We start from the raw sequence: 13,708 nt of genomic DNA, 5'->3' as shown, positions 1-13,708 counted from the left end.
TGACATAGTCTACGTCACAAACACGACAATGAAATCATAGGCATTAGCAGATCACCTGGCTAAAACCCCCGTTGATGATGAATACCAACCTTTGAGCATCTACTTCCCGGATAAATAGGTAAATTTAGTTGATACCAATGCTTGGAAAATGTTCTTCGATGGAGAGGTAAACACAAAAGGTGTTGGAATTAGGGCAATCTTGATCTCACCCACTAGTCAGCATTATCCAGCCACAACCCGACTTTGATTTTTCTACACAAACAACACTACCGAGTATGAAGCCTACATTATGGATATTAACATGGAAATCAACCAAGATGTCGAAGAATTGTTAATCATGGGAGATTCAGATATGATTATCCGACAAGCTCAGGGAGAATGAGAGACTCGAGATGTCAAACTTATTCCCTACAGGCAACATGTGGAAGATCTTAGCAATCAATTCAAGTCAATAGAGTTCAGGTACATCCCTCGTTGTCACAATGAACTAGCTGATGCACTTGCTACTTTAGCCTCAATTCTGCCATACCCAGGCAATGCCCACATTGATCATTTGAAAATCCAAATCCGGGAAACGCACGGTTACTGTAATATGGTTGAGGTAGAACCAAGTATTCAGCCATGGTATCATGATATAAAAAGATTTTTGAAAACTAAAGAGTACCCCAAGCAAGACAGCGGGGACCAAAAGAGAACCATTAGATGGCACGCAAGTGGTTTCTTCCTGAGCGGTGATGTCTTGTACAAAAGGACTCCAGACCTCAACTTGTTAAGATGTGTTGATGCGGAAGAGGCCAGAAGGATCATGTATGAAATGTATGTAGGAGTGCATGGACCCCACATGAATGGGTGTTTTAGCAAAGAAAATCCTTCGGGCGGGCTATTATTGGATGACTATGGAAAAATACTGCTTTAGTTTCGTCCGGAAATGTCATCAATGTCAGGTGCACGGTGATTGGATTCATGCACCGCCTACAGAACCGCATCATATGTCAGCACCTTGGCCATTTGTTGCCCGGGGCATGGACGTCATTGGGTTGATTGAGCCGAAAGCTTCAAATGGCCATAGATTTATATTGGTCGCCATCGACTACTTCACAAAGTGGGTCGAAGCAATTACTCTCAAATCTGTCACCAAGAAAGCTGTAGTAGACTTTGTGCATTCCAACCTCATCTGCCGTTTTAATATTCCGGCAACTATCATTATAGATAATGCTTCAAATTTGAATAGTCATTTGATGAGGGAGATACGTGAACAATTCAAGATAACGCATTGGAACTCTACTCCTTATCGTCCCAAAGTCAATGGTGTCGTCGAAGAAACAAACAAGAACATCAAAAAGATTTTGTGAAAGATGACTCAAAGTTCTAGACAGTGGCATAAAAAGTTGCCTTTTGCATTGTTGGGGGTATCGTACCACTGTGAGCACATTGGTCGGAGCAACCCCGTACCTTTTGGTTTATGGCACTGAAGCCGTAATACACGCGGTAGTTGAAATCCCTTCTCTCTGGATCATTGTTGAAGCTGAAATTGAAGATAGTGAGTGGGTCAAAACCCGTCTGGAACAGTTAACCCTGATCGATGAAAAGTGGATGTCCACAGTCTTTCACGATCAGTTGTATCAACAAAGACTAGCCCGTGCCTACAACAAGAAAGTGCGTCCTAGAAACTTTGAAGTGGCGCAACTCGTCTTAAGACGTATTCTCCCCCATCATCAGGAAGTAAAAGGAAAATATGCTCCAAACTGGAAATCTCCATACATTATCAGAAAATTATTGCCAAAAGGGGCATTATATCTGGGAGACATTGAAGGAAATGACCCTGAAATAGCTGCAAATGTGAATGCAGTCAAAAGATACTATGTCTAATCCTTCTACAGCAATAGCATTATCCGATTGGGACGACGAAGGTTTTTTATTCTCACTACCCCAAACTCTCAAATCCTTTGTTAACCCTTTGAGCTGGTTATCTTTCTTTCATTACCCTCTTTGGAACTCGAAGATATTTGTAAAAAAAAAAGAGAAAAGAAAAACAAAAACAAATATAAAAACAAAATATTTTCCCTGAACTACGTTCGACTTGATTCTGAAAGGATACGTGGGCAGCCTCTCTTTGGGGTTCATTCATAGGAAAACAAAAATCCAATTTCCCCCAAAAGTGAAACTGGTACAGATGTTATAAGAGTTCGGCGATGATCCCGCCTGAACGGTTCCAAAGTTGTAATTCGATCCAAATTCTTTTATCCCAAACCATTTTCAAGTCCTTCCGATCAATCGGCAAAAGGTTTTTAAAATCGGAATATGCAGTTGTTTAGATTCAATGCAATAAAGATGAGAGAAATAAAATGAGAGAGTCTTATTGGTGAAAACCTACGGGCACCGTAAGGCGATGGTGAGCAAAGAAATTGAAAACGAGAGAGTCTTGTTAGTGAAAACTCGTAAAGAGCACTATAAGGCGATGGTGAGAAGAGAAATGAAGAGGTCGATCGGCGAAAACCCGCAAAGGGCGCCGTTGATCGAAAAGAAGAAACCCCTCATCACCATTGGTATTGAAAGAGTCCTGGCAAGGTTTCTCGGTCTTTTAAAACACGGGTCGCAATAGGTTTATGAGAAAATGGATAGTTGTGCAGATCGGGTATCCCGTCCAAGAAGCATGTCATGTCTATTGAAGTCGGCATGCACTCCAGATAAGTCCTTCTTTCCTCCCCAAAAGGGACACTTCTCCTTAAATTTACTTTTTTGTCCTTTGTTTACTTTTCCTTGAATCCCTTTCTGTCTAATTCTGTTCCGAAACTAGTACAAAGAAAAGGTGTAAAGATTTGTTTTATAGGGTTCTGCTTAATAAAGCCAAGTCCAAAAAAAGTACCCAGCCTCAACAAGTGCATCAAGTCGATCCCGACTAGCCATTATGGCCGATGCTCTGAAACCAGAGTTACGAAAAATGAAAAGAAATCCAAAGTCGAAAGCCCCTAGAGGTAGAATAAGGTGAAAAGGCTAAAAGCCTTAAATAGTTGAACCATCATCTTGAAAATTTAAAAAGTTGAGTTCTTCGATTTTAGGAGAGAGATCAATCTTCAGAAAAGCCAGCAAGTAGCATAGGTTCTCACCAAAAGAGTTGGGCCGAGATTAAGTGATCAAAAACAATCAAGGCCACAAAACCAACCACCGTTCCAAACTAACAATTGTTTTTTGTTTTGAAAAATTGAAACAGGTGCAATCCAAAGCAACCGCACAAGAAGCAGGTGCAACCAAAAAGAAAAAAAATGTGCAAGTGCTAGAAACAGCTTTGAAGCAATAACCAATCCAAAAGGGATGTCTCCTCCAATTTCTTTCCTGCATTTTTACTTAAAAAATGATAAAAAATAAAGTGAAATGAAAAAAAGAGAGATAAGAAGAAAATCCAAAAATGGTAGTTTAGAATCCCCAATATCAATCTTTTACTCTTTTACCAACACAGGGCTACAATCCCTAGTTGAGATTTTTTAGACATAGGGATTCCATTCCCTAGTCGCCTTTTTTGTCAACATAGGGCTCCAATCCCTATCTGAGATTTTTAGACATAGGGTCACTGATCCCTAGTCGCCTTTTTTGCCAACACAAAGCTCCAATACCTAGTTGAGATTTTTAGACATAGGGCCTCTATTCCCTAGTCGCCTTTTGCCAACATAGGGCTCCAATCCCATGTTGAGATTTTAGACATTCCCTAGTCACATTTTGCCAACATAGGGCTCCAATCCCTAGTTGAGATTTTTAGACATAGGGCCTCCATTCCCTAGTCTCCTTTTGCCAACATAGAGTTCCAAACCCTAGTTGAGATTTTAGACATAAGGCCTCTATTCCCTAGTCGCCTTTTTGCCAACATCTGGCTCCAATCACTAATTGAGAATTTATAGACATAGGGCCTCCATTCCCTAGTCACATTTTGCCAACATAGGGCTCAATTCCTAGTTGAGAATTTTTAGACATAGGACCTCCATTCCCCAGTCGCCTTTTGCCAACATAGGGTTCCAATCGCTAGTTGAGATTTTTAGACATAGGGCCTCCATTCCCTAGTCGCCTTTTTGCCAACACAGGGCTCCGATCCCTAGTTGAGATTTTTAGACATAGGGCCTCCATTCTCTAGTCGCCTTTTGCCAACATAGGGCTCCAATCCCTAGTTGAGATTTTAGACATAGGGTCTCCATTCCCTAGTCGCCTTTTGCCAACATAGGGCTCCAATCCCTAGTTGAATTTTTTTTGGACATAGTGCCTCCATTCCCTAGTCGCCCTTTGCCAACATAGGACTCCAATCCCTAGTTGAGATTATAAACATAGGGCTTCCATTCCCTAGTCGCCTTTTGCCAACATAGGGCTCCAATCCCTAGTGATATTTATAGACATAGGGCCTTCATTTCCTAGTTGCCTTTTGCCAACATAGGGCTCCAATCCCTAGTTGAGATTTTTAGACATAGGGCCTCCATTTCCTAGTCTCCTTTGGCCAATATATGGCTCCAATCCCTAGTTGAGATCTTTAGACCTAGGGCCTCCATTCCCTAGTCGTCTTTTGCCAACATAGGGCTCCAATCCCAGAACCCCCAAATCAAGATTCCAGTGAAGGATTAAGGTCTAGTTGGATTTTATTCGCGTGTTCTTGATAAGAACACACGATTAATGTCAAACTCGGCCTAAATTTGAAAGTTTGAAGGTTCGTTTCAATTCTTTACTGTTCAAGCCATTTTAGGTATATTTCATTTTCTTTTGTTTATTTTCTCTTCATTTGTTTTCATTTTTTATCTCCTATCTCACCATCTTCTATTTTCTTTTCTTCTTCTTGATTCTTTTTTTGTTTGTTGAGTTATTCAAATTCCTTTTTTATGCATGTTAGTATTAAGTCTATTTTAATTAAGCATGATTTTGTTTTGTGTTAGATTTTTGTTCAAGTTTTGTTTGTTTCTATTTTTTTTTAGCCCAAGACCTTATGAGTCCTTATGACTTTCTAAGTCATTAGTCCGGTAATTTTTTGATTGCTGATTGAACTTGGGTTCTGAAATCAGAAAGCCCAAGAAAGGGATTCAATCCAGGTCTTGCATGCCCAGGTTTGGGTTGAACCATTGGGTCAATTTGACCCGTTTGGTTTCCTGAGGTAAAAAGTAACATTTTAAAGGTTAGTTTAGGAATTCTAGGTTAGGGAATCTTTTTTAACTAAATTGGGAAGCTGCCTAGAAGGTGGGATTGAGACTAACTCTGAAAAACTGATTTTAAATTAAGGACATAAGAGCAAAAATAAAAATTCCAAAAGGATTAAAGTGCAAAAACTGAATTCATTCTTGCTGCCCTAAGGCTTACCTATAAAGGCATTCTTTCTTCATTTACAAGGGAGAATTTAGAGACTAAAAATTCTGAAAAGTTGCAAACAGCTGAGCTAAAATGAACTTCAAAACTCTTGCATTTTGGTGGAAAATTGATCTAGTTCTGCAATTAGTCTTTCCATTCTGAAACACTCAAAGGATTTCTAGCTTATTCTGGAGATTAAAAGATGGTTTAAAGGCCGTTTGATCACTGTTCTATTGTTGATTTTTGAGTTGATTCTACTGTTTCTTCTTATCTGTTGAATTACTACTGTTGTTGCTTCATAACTTCGGGCTTTGTGTTGTTTATTTGCTGTAACCAGGTATTCACTGCACCTCATTAACATGTTGAGATGAAAGGCTTTGAATTTGTTGGATTTGAGTTTGAAAATAAGTGACACATTTGTACATAGATGTTATTTCTGCAAAATATTTGCTCCTGTAATTAATTAAGTTTTCTTAATATGCTTGTTTGATCTTTTCTGTGGTAATTTTAAGTTATGTTAGAAACACTGAATAAGTGTTTGCCTTCAGTCATTTGGTTAGATGAGTTAATACTCTGTTTCTATGAATATGTTGTCCTTCAGTTTGTTTTTGCTCGAATGAACTGAGATAATATTTTTATGAACGAGATGTGAGATCAGTACATCTATTACGTCCAGTAGAATTGAATTTATTTAGATCTATGCTAGTCTGTTGGGAATCAGTGTTTGTTTTTTGGTGACTCTAATTTGAGTCTGCTGGAGTTGATATGTATAAGTGTGGGATGAGAAATCTTCAGTTGTAGTTTATCCTGGTAAATGTATTCTGCTATCTGAAAATCATACAGTACTTTACTTCATAAAATCATTATTGGTTTTAAAGTCATTAACCAGTTTACAGTCATTTGGATAAGAAAATGGTCCAGGTTACTTCAAGAGTCGAGCTATGTACTGATTTACTTATTTGCTTGTAAATATGTTTAGTTTGAGGTTGATGTTTAGGTTCATATTTGTTTATTGTATATTCCCATAAGATCTTATTTGTCATTATATGTATTGAACAGAGGTTTTAATTAGATTTGAAATCTTGCAATTGTCTCTTTGAAATTAGTCGAAGACTGATTTGAGTATGACTGCTAAATGATTGTTTGCTATTGAAAGCCCTATTGGGCTCATGTCAATACTCTTGATTTTATATGCTATTTGTGTGCCTGGTGACTCAAACTCAAGTCCGGCCTTCTTTAGTCCTTAGTTCTCAAAAGATTTAGTCCATTCTTGGACCATGGGGCCACCGGAAATGGAACTGCATGCCTCATCATGTTGGGCCTGCCTTCTTTAATTTCCCTTTCAATTGCTGAATATGGCACCAGCCATTTATTAAACAAACAGATCTGCCTTCTTCTTTAAGGTAAAGGGTTCTGTTTAAGTCAATCTGAACATTAGATTAAAAAAGGTAAAAATCCCAACTCTTTAGTGTTTAATTATGTAGATTCCGTTAATTAGTTGGGGCCTGCCATATTAAATAACGCCAATAGCTATGGCCCTCAAAACTAAATTTAGAAATCCTTCGGGTTAGAAAAATTTGAGGCGTGTCGTGCCAAATAAAACCCCAAAATGCATGACCCTCACTTAATTAATTTTAATCCTTAGAAATCGAGGCGTGCCATTTAGTTGAATTTTTCATGGCTCTCGCAAACTTGAAAGTGTGTAGTTGCTTTAGGCGCGCTATTTTAAAAATTAATTTCCTAAACTCCGGTGTGCATTTCATGTGACCTAAATTCAAATCTTAACAACGTTAGATAAAATGCGTCGTGGACCGTGAGTGCATTTCATATGACGTGGTTCAAGACGTATTTTAGATGACGTTAAATTTTCCTAAAATTAATTAAAAGCGGCTAATACATTAAAAATATACCATAGGTTGAAACATGTTTTAAAATCAAATAATAGGCCAATTATGATAGTTTAAGCGACCGTGCTAGAACCACGAAATCCGTGGGTGCCTAACACCTTCCTTCGGGTTAACAGAATTCCTTATTCTGAATTTCTGGTTCGCAGACTTTAAAAAGGAAAGTAGAATTTTCCTCGATTTGGGATTTAAAAATAAACCGGTGATTTGGGACACCAGAAAACAAATCATCTCAAGTGGCGACTCTAAATAAAATAAATAAAATAATCTCATTTCGAATAATGTCACTTAAATTGGAAAAAACTCCCTTATATACTCCTTTCGGATGAAAAGGAAGGTGTGACAGTCACCATATTAACTTTAAATAAACTTGTATTTGAGGACTTTATATCTCTATGATTATCTTAGTATCTATGGGTCGAGTGAAGACCGTCTAAAGCAAATAAGAGATGTGCCATGATTATCCGAATAATTCTAATGTCTCGTGTTCGAACACTTTGGCAAGTCCCAAAGATCTCCAAGAATCAGTGTTTGTCCCTAATTATTGACCGAGATAATAATAAATTTATCGTAGTTAGAGAAAACTAAAGAAAATTATAAATGAAGTTGGAGAAGTCACCCTGTGAGATCTCACATTAAAGATGATGATAGAGAATTTTACCTTGAGGAAATATGTGTCATCAACCCATTGTTACAATTAGATCAAGTATCATTAATTAGGATAATGATATTACGATACTACTCCAATTGTCGCGTTACATAAATAAGGAGCCTGTTATCTAATAATAGCAAAACAATTCCTCTATTTTATGCAAAAAAAAATTTAATTTCAAGTATCAAACAGGTAAAGAAAAGGTAAAATTAAAGATCCAAAAAAAGAAAATTATAAACAAAAGTGATAATGCACATCAACGACTAGTACTAGTAAAATAAAATAAAAGCATGTTCTTTGCTTGACTGAAAGGAGTTAAAGTAGAAGAAGATCTCTAAGCATAATCGGTCTTCAAAGATTTAACTTCTTCATCAATATTGTGCATTTGTTATCACATCTTCATTGATCTTCAAGATTCCTAAAAGACAAAGTACCTGCAAATCAAAATCAAATATTATCATTAGACTTTATTCTTAGAGAAAGTTCTTCAATTTGACCATACAAAAATGTTAAAGAAAAATAAATTTCCTATTGTAAGTATTTTGCTTGTAGAAGCACATATAAAAGACACCTACTATGAGCTGAAATCATGCATTTTGAAATCTTCAAAGGCGGACTCCTATTGTGAGCATAAACAACACAGGAACAATGATCATCTTCAAAATCGATGCTTGGTGTCCGTAGGACTCCTTGGCTGAAATAAAAACTGCAATCACTTTCTGACCTATTGCAAAGTCAATCCAATATTGATTTATTAAAGTAAAATTTAGTTAATTTTAATGTAACGACTCAATCAATCGTTTTGCTTTCTAGAACCTCGTTTCCCTAAATAAGACTTTTCATACTCGCTTTTGCTGATTTATGACTTACGGGGGTTGTTAGTTCGGAATTTGGAAGAGTTTGGGTTGAATCAGAACACTTGGTTCCTTATGGTTGGCTTAAAAGACCAAGTTTGACCTTGATCAACATTTTGAGTAAACGACCTCGGAATCGGGATTTGAAGGTTTCAATAGGTTCGTATGATGATTTCGGACTTGGGCGTATATTCAGATAGGGTTTTGGATACCCCGGGAGCGTTTTGGCGCCTAATAGTGAAAGTTAATTCTTGAAGGTTTTAGAAGTATTTTAAATTTGGTTTGGAACGGGTTTTGGTGATATTGAGGTCTAAGCAAAATTACGACACCGATAATAGTTCCGTAATATCAGTTAAGACTTTCACAAAAAAATTTGGTGTCATTTCGAGTAGGTTAAGTACGTTTCGACGCATTGGAAGTGAATTGAAGAACTTGAAGTTCAAAGTTTGATTCAATTTGGTTTTGGGATGTGATTCTTGGTTTCGTTGTTGATTTTCGCATTTAGAGAGTTCGAGCAGGTCCGTATCATATTTACAAACTTGTTGGTTCCTTTGGGCGGGGTCCCGAGTGTCTCGAGTGAGTTTCGGACCCCTCGGAGCAAAGTATAAGAATTCAGAAAATCTCATTTTTGGTTTCCTTCTTCGCGAATGCGAATGGACCATCACGTTCGCGTAGAAGGAATTGGGACTGGGGGAAAGTTTGCTATGTGTTCGCGATAGCTAGTCCATGTTGGCGAAGTTCTGGGGCTGGTGAACTTCACGTTCGCGAGAGGCGACTCGCGTTCGCATAGAGTAGCTTGGGCTGGGCTGGGCCGCTTTGTTCTTCGTGTTCGCGGAGAAGCCCTTACGCTCATGAAGGGTAGGTCAAGCCAACCTCCGCGTTCGCGAGGTCGCGGTCGCGTTCGCGAGGACATGGTCGCGTTCGCGATGTAGAGTCTCCAGGGGGTCCGAGCCATTTACCTTCGCGAATGCGAGGCTCTTTCCGCGTTCGCGATGAAGGAGGCGGCTGGGCAGTGAGTTTTAAAAACGGGACTTAGGCATTTTTGAGGTCATTTATTACACTCTTGGGCGATTTGAGAGCTCTTAAGGAGGGGATTTCGACCTAGCTTTGTGAGGTAAGTAATTTCTACCTAATGTGAGTTTAATACATAGTTTATGGGTAGATTATAACATATAAATTAGTGGAAATTATGGGTTTAGATGAAAACCTAGATTTTGCCACAAAAATAATTATGGAACTTAGTGAAAAACATATATTTATGATCCTTAGTTATGAGTAACAATTTCCTTCGAAAATTTTCGGAATCCGCGCACGTTGGCCTGGGATGAATTTTAAGAATCTTGCATTTAGTGTTGGGTAATCACTTTAATAGTTGTGTTAAGAACTTTTGAACATATATTGATTAGTTTCTACACTATTTGAATAGTTTTGGATTGTTCGGCTCCGCTTTGAGGGTTTGAGCGCATTCTTGAATTTGGAAGTATGCTTCAAGACGAGGTAAGTCCTTTTTCTAACCTTGTAAGAGGAAAATTTCCCCATAGGTGAACTTAATTAATATGTGTTTTATTTGTGGGGGCTACGCACGTACGAACTGACGAGAGTCCGTATGTAGCTGCTATTCCTATTTATGTCGGGGTAGTTTTAGGTTTACAGCATATTTTGTGGACACTATTATTTGATTATATTTTTTAATTATATCAAATGGAATTAAGTCAAGGATTTTCAAGGATTTAAAAACTTCAAGTTAAATTGTCTTTATTGTGAAAAGAATCAAGAGAGGATTATGATTTATTGATAAATTTTTATTTGACCGCGTCGCATGTCACGACCCAAATTCCACTTTAGGTAGAGATGGCGTCCAACACCGTGGTTAGGCAAGGCAATCCTAATAACTAGCGAGTTCTCAATTATTGTATTAAACATTCCCAACATTCCCTTAACTTATATTTAAGACAGTCGATAATTGACAATTTCATAACAGTATAAAAACAACCCAAAAATGATAGACTACTAACGTATATGCAAGAAACTAGTGTCACAAGTACTAGGGCAACTAGTAGAATGTACAAAATAACACCTCTATCCTACTGCCTAAAATAGAATATATAGTGCATAATAAAACAAAATGAAGAAAAACTCTGATAAGTTGCTGAACGCGTGCCGGAGGGGTAACTAGATGCACCTGCCTCAGATCCTGTAATTGAGTACAAAAGCGTAGTACGAGTACATAAACAACATGTACCGAGCAAGTATCCAATCTAACCTCGAAGAAGTAGTGATGAGGGTAAGACTTGACACTTACTAAGGTCAATATCAATAATCTATAAGGTTTACACTAAGCATGGATGGCATGTATATAATGACATACTCGCAACAATAGATATGTCAGATTCAGTTGCGCCAGATAATAACTTACATTTCAAGGCGTTAAACAGAATAAATCATGGTGAATTCCAAATAAATAGCACATCATGCCGAGGTCGTATGGCCCAATCTAACATAATAATAACTGTGCACTGCCAGAGGGTCAAATGGCGCGAACCATAGATGCATCTATTTCTACCGAGGCAATCGGCTCGAAACACATATAGCAATTATTATCAAGAAGACACATAAAGGCGTATTTATAATCAAATAATTTCATACAAGTTCTCGAGTAAATGCGTACATTCGTTTATATTTATTTCAATCCCTAACATGTCCTAAGTGATCTCAGTAGCAAGCAAGGACGTAAGCAATAGCATGTATGGCATGATACGACTCCTAAACTAACCAGACAATAAGCATAATAGTAGCTACGCACGGATTCTCGTCACCACGTACGTACGTAGTCCCCACGGACAATCACATACATTTATTTAATTTACCTAGTGGTTTATTTCCCTCTTACGAGGTTAGAAAGGAGACTCGCCTCGCTCCAAAACTTACTTCCAATATCAAGAACGTGCTCAAACCCTTAATTCGGAGCCGAACGATCCAAAACTAATCAAACGGGGTAAGAACTAGTCAATACAAGCCCGAGAGTTCATATTATAACTATTTAAAGAAATTTCCAAATCCTAAACAAAAGTTTCCTAAAATCTATACCCGGGCCCACGTGACCGTATTCCAGAAAATTTCGAGGGAAGTTGTTACCCATAACCTATGGATCAAGTTTATATGGTTTTTACTTCATTTCATAACAAATTTCGTGGTTAAATCTTATTTTCATCAAAACCTTAGGTTTTACTCTATTTCCATGATTTCTGCAAATCTTTAGGTGTTAATCTACCCAAAAACCAAGTATTAAACTAACATTAAGTAGGAGTAACTTACCTCACAATTGCTAGGTTGAAATCCCCTCTTTGGAAGCTCCCAAATCACCCAACAATGAGTGAAATGTATCAAAAATGACACATTCCCGTATTAAATAAAGGCACTGCCTTCATCAATTTCAGCACCAGCGGTTAGGGGACCACATCTCCAGTCTCACTTATGCGAGGAAGATCCGCATCTGCGTTCTGGATCCGCTTCTACGTTCCCGCTTATGCGAAAAAAGAGCTGCATCTGTTGTTCCTGGGCTCCTCTCCTGGGGCCGTACCTGCGATGGTTCAACTGCTTTTGCGATCTTGCACCTGCGTTTTTTCAACCGCAAGTGCAGTTATGACAGCAAACTGTAGCTTCAGCTCTTCCCAAGCTTTTCTAACTCAACTCGATCCTCGTCCAATTGACGCTCGGGGCTCCCGGGGCCTCGCCCGAACATACCAACAAGTTTGAAATCATAAAACGGACTCGCTCCCTCGGAACACCCAAAACAACGCTAAATCTACGAATCACACCCTAAAACCAATTGAATCAAACTTATGAACTTCAAGTTCTTCAATTCACATCCAATGCGACGAAACACACTTATACTACTCAAATTGACACCAAATTTTATATGCAAGTCTTAAATGACAATACATAACTATTCCCGATCTCGGAATTCCGTTCGGACCTTGATAACACAAAAACTCGCTCCAAACCAAATTTCAAGAACTTCAAGATTCTTAAAGAACCAACTTTCACTATTAGGATCCAAAACGCTCCCGGTTCATCCAAAATCCGGTCCGGACATACGCCCAAGTCCGAAATTATCATACAAACCTGTTGGAGCATTCAAATCCGGATTCCGAGGTCGTTTACTCAAAATATTGACCAAAGTCAAACTTGGCCTCTTAAGCCAGACTTAAGGAACCAAATGTTCCAATTTCAACTCAAATTCTTCTAAATCCCCAACCGACCATCCCTACAAGTCATAAATCAGTAAAAGCAAGAAGGTGAAGTCTTTTTTTGGGGGAACGGGGTTCTAGAAAGGAAAATGACCAGTCGGATCATTACATTCTCCACCTTTTAAACAAATATTCGTCCTCGAACGGGTTTAGATTCATACCTGAAGTGTCGAATAAGTGCGGATATCTGCTCCACATGTCCTCCTCGGACTCCCAGATCGCCTCCTTGACTGGTTGGCCCCTACACTGGACCTTTATTGCAGAAATCCTCTTGGATGTCAACTGGAGATTTTGTTTATTAACAATAGCAACTGGCTCCTCCTCCAAGCCCAAGCTCTCATCTAGCTAAATAGTACTGAAGTCTAATACATGAGACAAGTCGGCGTGATACCTCCGAAGCATAGATATGTGAAAAACTTGATGAACTCCTGATAAGATTGGGGGGGGGTAAAGCAAGCTCATAGGAAACCTCCCTAACTCGCCCCAACACCTCAAAAGAGCCTATAAACCTGGGTCTCAACTTGCCCTTCTTCCCAAATCTCATAATTCCCTTCATCAGTGAGACTTTCAAGAGAACCTTCTCGCCGACCATGATTGATACATCCCGCATCTTCTGATCTGCGTAACTCTTCTGCTTGGACTGAGCTGTGTGAAGTCTCTCCTAAATTAACTTTACCTTCTCCAAGGCATCTTTCACCAAATTTGTACCATACAACTTAGCCTCACCAGGTTCAA

The sequence above is a fragment of the Nicotiana tabacum genome, chromosome 10, assembly GCF_000715075.1.
Source record: "Nicotiana tabacum cultivar K326 chromosome 10, ASM71507v2, whole genome shotgun sequence".
In the NCBI taxonomy this organism is placed as follows: Eukaryota; Viridiplantae; Streptophyta; class Magnoliopsida; order Solanales; family Solanaceae; genus Nicotiana; species Nicotiana tabacum.
This window is presented reverse-complemented; position numbering follows the sequence as displayed.